Here is a 10,686-nt window from a genome sequence, read left to right as displayed (position 1 = left end):
ACACTTTTATCCTGTGCCATTGGATCAAGTGAGACACTTTCAACGGTTGATTTGAAGTGTGACTATTTTTTCAAAATATCGATTGAGTTGCCTTACTGCTCTTTCCCATTCTTTTATGTCACTCTTGAAGATATTTTTACTACTCTTTCCCTGCAAATTGCTGTTATTCTTCTTCTTCCCTAAGTTTTGGCAAGCACGGATTAGTAACATTCATCCTTCGCTCGATTGCAAATCTAATGGCTGGTGCTATAAAATAAAAGAGCATGTGAACGATAGCATTTGGTGTATTCAGTTCTGGTCACAAAATGGGGTCATGGGTTCGAGGCTCTATCTCATAGCTCTGGCAAGGCTCTATTTAGGCATCTACGTTGTTATGTGGGTTTCTCATCTGGAATGTACTATCAACACAATAGGAAAAAGTGTTCAAATCCGGTATCACATAGCCTACTATTTCCAGCCTCAAAAGAATTGGATGAATGGTGTGTACAGTCCATATTATTCCAGATTTTTCATAACAACTCTGTATTTGTCATTACTGCCGATCTACTAACCCTATTTTGTTATGTTTGTGTTTTCCTGCATGACTATGTCGCAAACCTCCAACAGACCCAAATGGTGACCTTTTCCTTCCTCTTCAATTCATTCATTCAATAGTTCTCAGGTTTAAAATTCTATGTGATGAAATCGAACTGGGTTTGTTTTACAACGCCCATGTTCTACAAAGGGTTTTACCATCTCTTCGACCAGTATAATCCTCAAGGAGCGGTGTGGGGAAATATTGTTTGGAGGCATGTTGCTTCTAAGGATCTCATTAACTGGCATTCACTGGTTCCTGCCATTTTTTCGAGTGAATGGTATGATATAAAGTGTTGCTGGTCCGATTCGACAACGTTACTACTTGAAGACAAGCCTGTAATTCTTTATACTGGATGGGCCAATTCATCCCAACAGGTGCAAAATGTGGTCGTTCCTAAGAATATCTACGATCCTCTTTTGAGGGAATGGGTGAAGATACCTCAGAATCCTATTCTGATTCCAAGCAATGGAATCAATGGGACTTTATTTAGGGATCCCACCACTGGATGGTTGGACACAGACGACAAATGGAGGATTGTAGTTGGAAATAAGAGTAATCGTAGCAGGGTGGCTCTGTTATACGAAAGCAAGGATTTTTTCAATTGGGTGAAGGCCGAGCATCCTCTACATTCGTCGAACTTGACAGGAATGTGGGAGTGTCCTGATTTTTAACCTATTTTTCTTACTGGGATGAAACGGCTAAACACTTCCGCAATTAGGCCCTCTCTCAAACATGTTTTGAAGGCGAGTCTGGGCGATAACATGATCGATTATTATACAGTGAGAACTTACTTTTATGGTCAGGATTGATACGTGCCTGGCAACACCAGCAACGACGATAAAAATGGGTTGAGATATGACTATGGCAAATGCCTCCAAGTCCTTTTTTGATCAATATAAGTAGAAACGAATTCTATGGGGATGGGTGAATGAATCAGTCAACATCTCCGATGATATTACCAAGGGTTGGTCCTGTCTTCAGGTAAAGTCAGTCTAATCACACCTATTAGTCTTATATTTTGTTTACATTTTTTATTTCTTCTACTTCTTGATGCATGTGTTTGTGTTTTGTTAAGGCCATTCCAAGAACCATCTGGCTATACAACATCACTAGAACACAATTTTTGTAGTGGCCAGTTTCCAAAGCAGAATCCCTTCATCGAAACAAAACTTTCAGACAAAACATTGACCTCAACAGTGGATCCGTTGTTGAAATTGCAGGCATAAACGTAGCATAGATACTTACTACACCAATAAATTTCTTCTAATTTAGTACATTTTACCTAACAATTGTTTGCTCAGAACATCTCAATGGTTTGTTTTAATGTTTAAGCTAATTAATTGTCCCAATATTGCTTTTAGGTATCGAGTTAGTAGTTCTTTTGCTAGTTTTTAAGATTCTTATAGGAGGGAAATCGAACAGGCTGTCTATGACCTTAGTTGAACCAAAGATCACTTTCATGACTAAACAGATTTTAAGAAATTATTTCCTTTTTCTGTGGCTGTGGTTTCATTTTATTAACTTACTTGGTGAATTTGTCTTTGTTATTAGGCTAACGTGGAGGTCTCCTTCGATCTCCCAAGGCTGGAAATCACAGAGTTCGAAGAAGAGATGGGAGTGAATTTGACACCTCAAAATCTATGCAACTGGATTGGCTCAGCTACCAGGACTATTGTTGGGCCATTTGGGTTGCTTGTTTTGGCTTCCAAGGAATTGAATGAACACATTGTTGTGTTTTTTCAGGTCGTTTGATATCGAAATGAATTGAAGATATCGATGTGCAGCGACCAGAGCAAGTATAAATTCATGAACACTGTAACTTATTAATCGGCTGAACATTCCAGGAAAAAGAAGAAGAGAAGCACACTAATCTGTCAGATTGTGTTAATGCTTGCATATCGTCTTGAGCGAGCGACCTTGATAAGACAACATATGGTACCTTCCTGAATCATGTGGGGTCTTTCAAGGGGCAGACCCTTTCACTGCGAATCCTGGTAAGCTGCATAATATTAGTTAATTTGTTGGCAATTTTTTGTGGTTGTGGAAAATGGAGGTCCAGATAACGTTACAATGGAAATGAAATGAAATAACGGTTCCAGCGTGGAGAGCTTTGCAGAAGGGAGAAGGAATGCATAATGACTAGGACTTACCCCACCCTAGCAATTGGCAAAGACGCCCATCTCTACGTCTTCAACAATGGCACATCCTTTGTCACGGCCAGCAAATTGATTACATGGGAAATGGCTTCCTCATTATCAAATGAGTTATAATGTATTGAACAGTAATAAAGAGTAGTCTAACGAAGTGAAGGATTTGGCTGGAAAGTTATGGAAATTAGAGTTATATTTAGAGAAATTCTGGCAAGGATTTTTGTAAATCCAAGTTATAGTTGTTAAACTTCAAAATTTGAGGAGTCCTAGACATTTTTGATGGCATTGAATCCATTTCCTCTGTCAAAAATGCTATTCAAGCACTTCCTCTACAAGATGTTTTGAAATTTTTTTTGCCCAAATTCTGACCACTTTTGACCATTCGGACCATTCCTCCGCCTCGGTAGACGACTTCCATAACAGAGATATCTCGACTCCCATAACAGAGATTTCTGCCATTCATAGAGCATTAAGGCAATTGGCAATTGTAAGATTTATTTTGATTGAGCCTTCTAAACAGATTCTGTATTGTTGGGCCAAATTAATTGCATGGGAAATGACTTCCTAAAATGAGTTATAATATCTTCAACAAGAGCAGAGATACAAATCAAGATCTACGTCCCCCAAAAAAAATCAGGATTTGTTGTCATACATCCCAATTCCAGGATTCATCAAACAAAAAAATCGAGATACAGCTTTTCTAGGAAAAGCCAATTCAAAAATGTGGCCCAAAAATTAATGAGCTATATTTCTCTGGTCAACCGATGTGCATCTTCAACTTTAATATTTTTTTATTGGTTGATTTGTTTAAGAAAACCACCATTTATGCGTGAAGGGTTATGAAGTGTTGTGAAGAATTTTATTTCTTCAAAAAGGTGGGAAAGAAAGTCAAACAATCAAGTTGATAATTAAGAAAATGTAATGCCAAAATATAATTAACGTTTATATGAATAAAATAATAATATGTGGATTAAATATGGTTGATTAATTAATGATAATGGATTAAATGTATGGATAATTGTTATAGTTATTTACTAGATGGGGGAGCAGAGTGATATTTTTACATATAAGGTAATAAAAAAAATATATTATAAATTTTATTAAAAGTTATTTATTAAAAAGAATAATGTTATAATATATAAAATTATAATTTGAATAAAATATATTTATTTAATATTTATGAGAAAATTTAATTGATATATATATATATATATATATATATATATATATATATATATATATATATATATATATATATATATATTTATTATTATTCTTTTTTTATTCTTTTTTTCTGAAGAATTATATAAATTATGAAACTCAAAGTTTAAATCCATCTTGAGTCAAACATACATGTATATAATTCAATATTCTTAATGGTAAAAAAATGTTAGAAACATATACATGTATATAACTAGGTGTGGAGCACATGGGGGGAGACATGTTTGAAACCGTGCCCTCTGTGGATGCCATATTCATGAAGGTAAGTCTTGAACTTGATGAGGTGTCATGTAATTCAATTAGAATGAGCTAAGAGCATGTTTTTACTATAAAATTTGTTTGTGCGATGTCATCAGTGGATCATGCATGACTAGGGCAACAAGGACTGTATAAAGATACTGAAGAGCTGCAGGAAGGCGATCCCAGAGATGGGGAAGCTCATTATTGTTAACGTAGTGGCACTGGACTCTAATAACAGAGGCAGCGATAATAATAATGGTGGCCAAAAAGAGAAGCCAGTTCTAGATCCTAATTTAGTTTTAGTATTTGATCTGGTAATGGTGGCGCACTGCTCTCGTGGGAAGGAAAGAACAGAGAAAGAATGGAAGAAGATTTTATTAGAAGGTGGATTCAGTCATTATAAAATAATCACCGTTCCTGATTTCGAGTCTGTGATTGAAGCGTTTCTTTCTTGATTATCTACTCTTTATGGGCTCATTTTTAGTATTTACTGTATTAAAATGCAATCAAATTATTGTATTTACAAAATAAACGAAGATTTATCAAGGCCTTATGGAGACATGAAACATCCATAGCTAGTGATTTTCTTTAGTCTTACCTCGAACTCCTGAGAAGACAATGCATTAATGGGTCATGATACACTCCTCATCTCCTTCGAAGACATGGAGGATCCGTAGACAGTGTTGTCCTTTCGTCTTAGCTCTCTCTGAGTAGATAATGTATTAACGGGTCAGGGGGTTTTGTCTTTTGTGGTTCTATTATGGCTCATGAATGGATGTGTTTATGGATTGAAATTTAAGGAAAATATGGGTTTACTATAGCATATGAATAGGATGCATCCAAGCATCCCATTTCAGAAGTTGGGTTTATTGTGCATATGAAATGTCATGTGTTCATGCTTTTGAAATTTTACTCAGAGAAAAGAAAAGATGGATTTGGTACTGCATATGAATGAGATGTATTCTTCGTATATTCTTGGCCATCTATAGAGGTTTCTTGATTTTGGGTAATTAACTTACTCTAAAACGAAATAAGATATTCAATGTGTTCCTTGTAATATAGATATAAACAAAACATCTAAAGAAAAGTAATTGCACAATGATCCGGTGCAAGAAAACAAGGCTTTCCACAAACCAATTAACTCTTCTTCCAATTTAATAATCCTATTGGACTCTCTTTGTACCTTTTGGGACAATTGCTAGTAAATAATGTTAAGGAAAACAAGATATTGTAACTTTACATAAAGAAAACATAATTTAAGAAACGACAAAAAAATAAAATATTATTAAATGATAAAGGAAACACACCTATTCTGTGGAGGAAATAATTTCAAAGACATAGTCTTAAACAAACACATTCATAATCTCTACTTCTGGAATTTCATAGAATCGAAACTAGTATTATACAAGAAAAACTAAAGCCATTATTCAACAAAAATAATGATGAAACAGGGATGAATAGGTAATGAATTATAAACTCGGAAGAACTTGCAGAATAGTAAATTTAGTGAACGTTGTTATTCTCATTCATATGGAGTTTCGCCTTTAATATATCATTTCAAATTACAAGTCAAACAAATTTGTTATACATGACTTATGCCTAAATAGGTATTCCATCTATAAATTATAAATTACGAAAAGTGAATAAAACCAAATGAAGAAGCGTTGTGATCTCACCATAGAAGAAATGCACTTTCCAATTACGAAATTAACAAAGAGAAATTGGGATAACCATTTTCTTGACGTTGAGCATGCTGAGGATAGGTAATGTAGGAAGGAATTACAAAACATGTAGTAAAAAAACATCTATAGTAACGGTTATATTTGAACAATATTGTTTAAATTATAATATTAATTTACTAATATATTAATAACAAATATTATTAAGTAACGACTATATTAAACGGCTAGTTTTTGAAAAAATATTTAAATAATGATATTATTTCGTTAATTTATTAAAAATATTAACAGGTAACAACTATATTAAATGGCAAGTTTTTGAAAAATAATATTTAAATTAATTTATTAAAACCAAATATTACTAGTTCTTGAAAAATAATATTTGAATAATGATATTAGTTTATTGATTTATTAAAATATTAATATGTAATGGCTATATTAAATGGCTAGTTTTTGAAAAAATATTTAAATAATGATATTATTTCATTAATTTATTAAAAATATTAATAGGTTACAGCTATATTAAATGGCTAGTTTTTGAAAAATAATATTTAAATTAATTCATTAAAACCAAAGATTACTAGTTCTTGAAAGAGCTGTCTTTAAAGAGACTTTTTGGAAGCTTTTCCGATGGGTTTTTCGGTCAAAATCCGGCAACAATTTATTGAAATCGCAAGTTTGATAGCTAATTTCTGCACAATCAAAGTGTCCTGGGGTTTTTCAGGGTTCTGAATCCAAATATGCAGTTAAAAAACCATTTTAAATAATACAAATCAAGATTTAACCTCAATTATTTCCACCGGATTCCGTCACCGGAATCTCCAAAAACTTGCACTAAAGACAACTTCATTCTTGAAAAATAAAATTTAAATAATGATATTAGTTTATTAATTTATTAAAATATTAATATGTAACCGCTAGTTTTTGAAAAATAATATTTAAATTAATTTATTAAAACCAAATATTACTAATTTTTGAAAAATAATATTTAAACTGTGATATTAGTTTATTAAAAAATATTAATAAGTAACTACTATATTAAACAACTAGTTTTTAAAATAAATAAATAAATAATCAAAGTCAAATTTTAAAGGAGGGGAGTGAAAAACTATAAAAATGAGTAAAGGCCCTATTCGAGACAAGGTCATTTGATAAATAAAATAACTAATGAAAATAAAATAAAAATAATTGATGGAAAAATAAATAAAATAAAACAAAAATATACACAAGTCAAAATAAATATATATATATTAATAAATAAATAAATAAAAGTAAAAATTAAATAAATAAATAAAGATATATATATATATATATATATATATATATATATATATATATATATAAAGAAAAATAATCAATAAATAAAATGGGGTCAACAATAAAATATGGGGCTCAAGCACATTAAACAAATAACAAAAATACTAAAAAGAGTTAAGAACGGATAGGGTGATAAAATACATAAAAACACGAAGGATCAAGAAAATAAACTCTAGTGAAGAATAAAACAACAACAAATACTATAAAAAGGATGCCAATACCTACATAGATTAAAAAAAAAAATTAGGAGGACAAGACAAGGACCCAACTTCTACTAATATTCCAACCATCATCTCTATTCAAATTATTGCGTATTTTTTCAATTTCTAGGGCCTCCCTTAATTTTTGATGATGAAAATGACTAACCTTAGCAATGACTTGGGCCTCCTCAATGTAGATGTGATGCTTAGATTTATCTGCATGCTCCACCAAAGCAGAGGAGCGGGTCCTGCCGTGCTTGATGTCAGCAACATGCCCACGAACTGTTTGATTAATTGGGTAACCAGTCTCACCAATGTAGGGAGTCCCACAAGAGCAGGGGATAACATAAACACCCTTCATATTCTTTGGTTCCACTGGGTCTTCTACAGATCTAAGGGAGCTCCGTATGGTATTTAAAGGACGAAAGGTTGAAGCCACCTTATGCTTCCTTAGGATCCTTGCAATGTTTTTAGTGGTCCCTTAGATAAAAGGAAGATGAACACCAGAAAATTGATCCTTTGTATCTTTCTTAGTACTAGGACCCTTTTCAGCTCTAAGGAAAGCCTTAGTACATTGGTGTCTACTATACCGGATATTAAAGAAAACACTTAGGAGATGTTCTTTCTCCCAAGATTTTGAGCTAGGAAATGATGAGAATTAGCATGAAAATATTATTCCATATGAGTTTTCTTATGATATACCTGATGAGAGAAAGAGCCATTATCATTCCTTGAGAGGAGGACATCAAGGAAGGGAAGACAACCATTACATTCAAATTCCATGGTAAACTTTATAGAACTAGATTGATTGTTAAGATGGAGGAAAAATACTTCCAACTTTTCCTTACCATGGGACCAGATGACAAAAGTGTCATCCACAAACCTCTTCCAGAACTTAGGCAGAAGACAAGAAGAGGCTAAGGCCTTTGATTCAAAATCCTCCATGAATAGATTAGCTACCACAGGGGAGAGGGGGGAACCCATGGCAACACCGCAAGTTTTCTCATAGAATTCCCCATCGAATCAAAAGAAAGTATAAGTAAGACATATACCAACTAAATAAGCCGTATCAGGATCTGTGATGCGCTTGATGACTTTGATGGCCTCGTTGATAGGGATATTAGTGTAGAGAGAGACCACATCGAAGCTCACAATATTATCATCTAGATTAAGCTTGAAACTTTTTAACCCGTCAACAAATGATGCAGAGTCCTTGACGAAGGATTCTGTATGGTCAATAAGGGGCTTAAGCTTCTGGGCTAAATATTTAGCAAGAAGATAAGTTGGCCCTCCTATCGTGTTGGCAATGGGTCTCAAAGGAGCCCCTTCCTTATGAATATTTGGCAGACCATATATTCTGAATGTAAGAGGGCAACTTTCAATAAGCTTATGACTGAACAAGCAGACCGAGCTAGTAGCCTTTATAGCAAGAGCAATACTTTTGGAAATTCTTCAGAGGATCCTTGTTGAGTTTCTTGTAGCTCCCACTATTATGGAGGTGGTCCAACATCTTACGACAATAATCATCTTTATCAAGAATAACCACAACACCACCTTTGTCAGTTTTGAGAACAACAATATTCTTATTATCATTTAACAATTTGAGAGCATCAAACTTAGGTTTGTTGATGTTATTCTTAGGGGGCTTTGCCTTTCTAAGGACAGCTGCACAGTCTTGACGATTGACATCTTTAGTGATGTCTAGTAAGTATCTAATACCATATTCAATGTCACAGATGATATCATCGACCGGGATCTTTCTAGGAGAAAGAGAAAAATGTAAACCTTTCTCCAAAAGACTAAAGACAGGGGGATCAAAAGAAAAGCTAGAGAGATTGACAACCCTATTACTAGAAGAGGAAAGAAAATTAGAACAACCAATATGATCCAAACTTAGAGTCTTATTGCCAATCCTATTATTATTACAATTATCAGAATTGAAAACAGACTCACTAACCTCATTAATATTATTATTATTATGTCGAGTGATATTATTATTATTATCCAAACATAAATTATTATTGCTATTCTTAATATTATTATTCCTATGTGAGGTGAAAATATAATCACTATTATTAGTATTAATATTAAACCAATTATTATTATTATTATTATTATTAATAGAACCACTTCCACTATTATTGAAACCAACAGAAACCAAAGAAGAATTAACAAACAACGAACCTGAGGGAATCTGACCCAGTGAATATGAGATTGTTCCAGCTTCACCTGCAATGGCAGAAGGGTGAGAAAGACCATCAACCCAAGATCGTAGAGTAGATATTTGATTAGAATTAATTCTTCTTTTGGAAGGACCATGAAAGCAACTAGACTCATTAGGCTGCGAGATGAATTTCTCTGAGAGCTTACTGAACTTCTTGGACTGCTTTACTTTCCATATTTCTTTTAGTTGAGAAGATTTCAGAGCCGAGCATGCTTTGATCCTTGACCAAAGGGGAGAAGAGATCTGATTTGAATGTTCCAAATGGAGAGACAACAAATTACGAGAAATGAAATCCAAAATCTTTCTCACCTTGCCAATCTCCAAACGAACCAATGCCATGCTAGCATTAAGAAAAATACGATAGCCACTAGAATTATTAAGAGAGTGCTTGATCTGAGTGAATGGAGGAACAAGGGAAGAGTCTCTAGATCATTTTAGAAAAGCCAGATTTGTCTTCAACTAGGAAACCCTTACACAAGACCGTTCAAAGTGATGGACTTTAATAGTAGTGGCCCTTCCATATAGGGTAGTAATTTCAGTATTCAAGCTTCTATGATCCATAATGAATTAAACAAAATCTTTCGGTAGAAATCACATGAGAGAAATTTTTTTTTTTTCCGACGTGTTTCGAACCAACAAGTGTCGTTCATCATCAGGATCAGATGAAGAGGGAGACCATGGCAAAGGCTTAAATAGAGAGCAACATAGAGGCATAATTTCAAGTAATGGCTATATTGAACAATATTGTTTATATTATAATATTAATTTATTAATATATTAGTAACAAATATTATTAAGTAACGACTATATTAAATGGCTAGTTTTTGAAAAAATATTTAAATAATGATATTATTTCATTAATTTATTAAAAATATTAATAGATAACAGCGATATTAAACGGCTAGTTTTTGAAAAATAATATTTAAATTAATTTATTAAAACCAAATATTACTAGTTCTTGAAAAATAATATTTAAATAATGATATTAGTTTATTAATTTATTAAAATACTAATATGTAACGGCTATATTAAATGACTAGTTTTTGAAAAAATATTTAAAAAATGATATTATTTCATT

At 32.9% G+C, this 10,686-nt stretch overlaps 2 pseudogenes; both read left to right on the top strand.

Moving 5' to 3' along the window:
• The first annotated feature begins 313 nt into the window (after window positions 1–313).
• Window positions 314–2,484, top strand: LOC149236793 (beta-fructofuranosidase, insoluble isoenzyme CWINV1-like; annotated as a pseudogene).
• A 1,672-nt stretch (window positions 2,485–4,156) lies between these two features.
• LOC149236792 (xanthohumol 4-O-methyltransferase pseudogene) lies at window positions 4,157–4,643 on the top strand (annotated as a pseudogene).
• The last annotated feature ends 6,043 nt before the right edge of the window (window positions 4,644–10,686 follow it).

Source organism: Pinus tabuliformis, chromosome 8 (genome assembly GCF_031772625.1).
Source record: "Pinus tabuliformis cultivar Carrire ecotype Pingquan chromosome 8, CPIR1, whole genome shotgun sequence".
NCBI lineage: Eukaryota > Viridiplantae > Streptophyta > Pinopsida > Pinales > Pinaceae > Pinus > Pinus tabuliformis.
The sequence above is the reverse complement of the archived record's forward strand: the minus strand, read 5'-3'. Positions and strand labels throughout refer to the sequence as shown.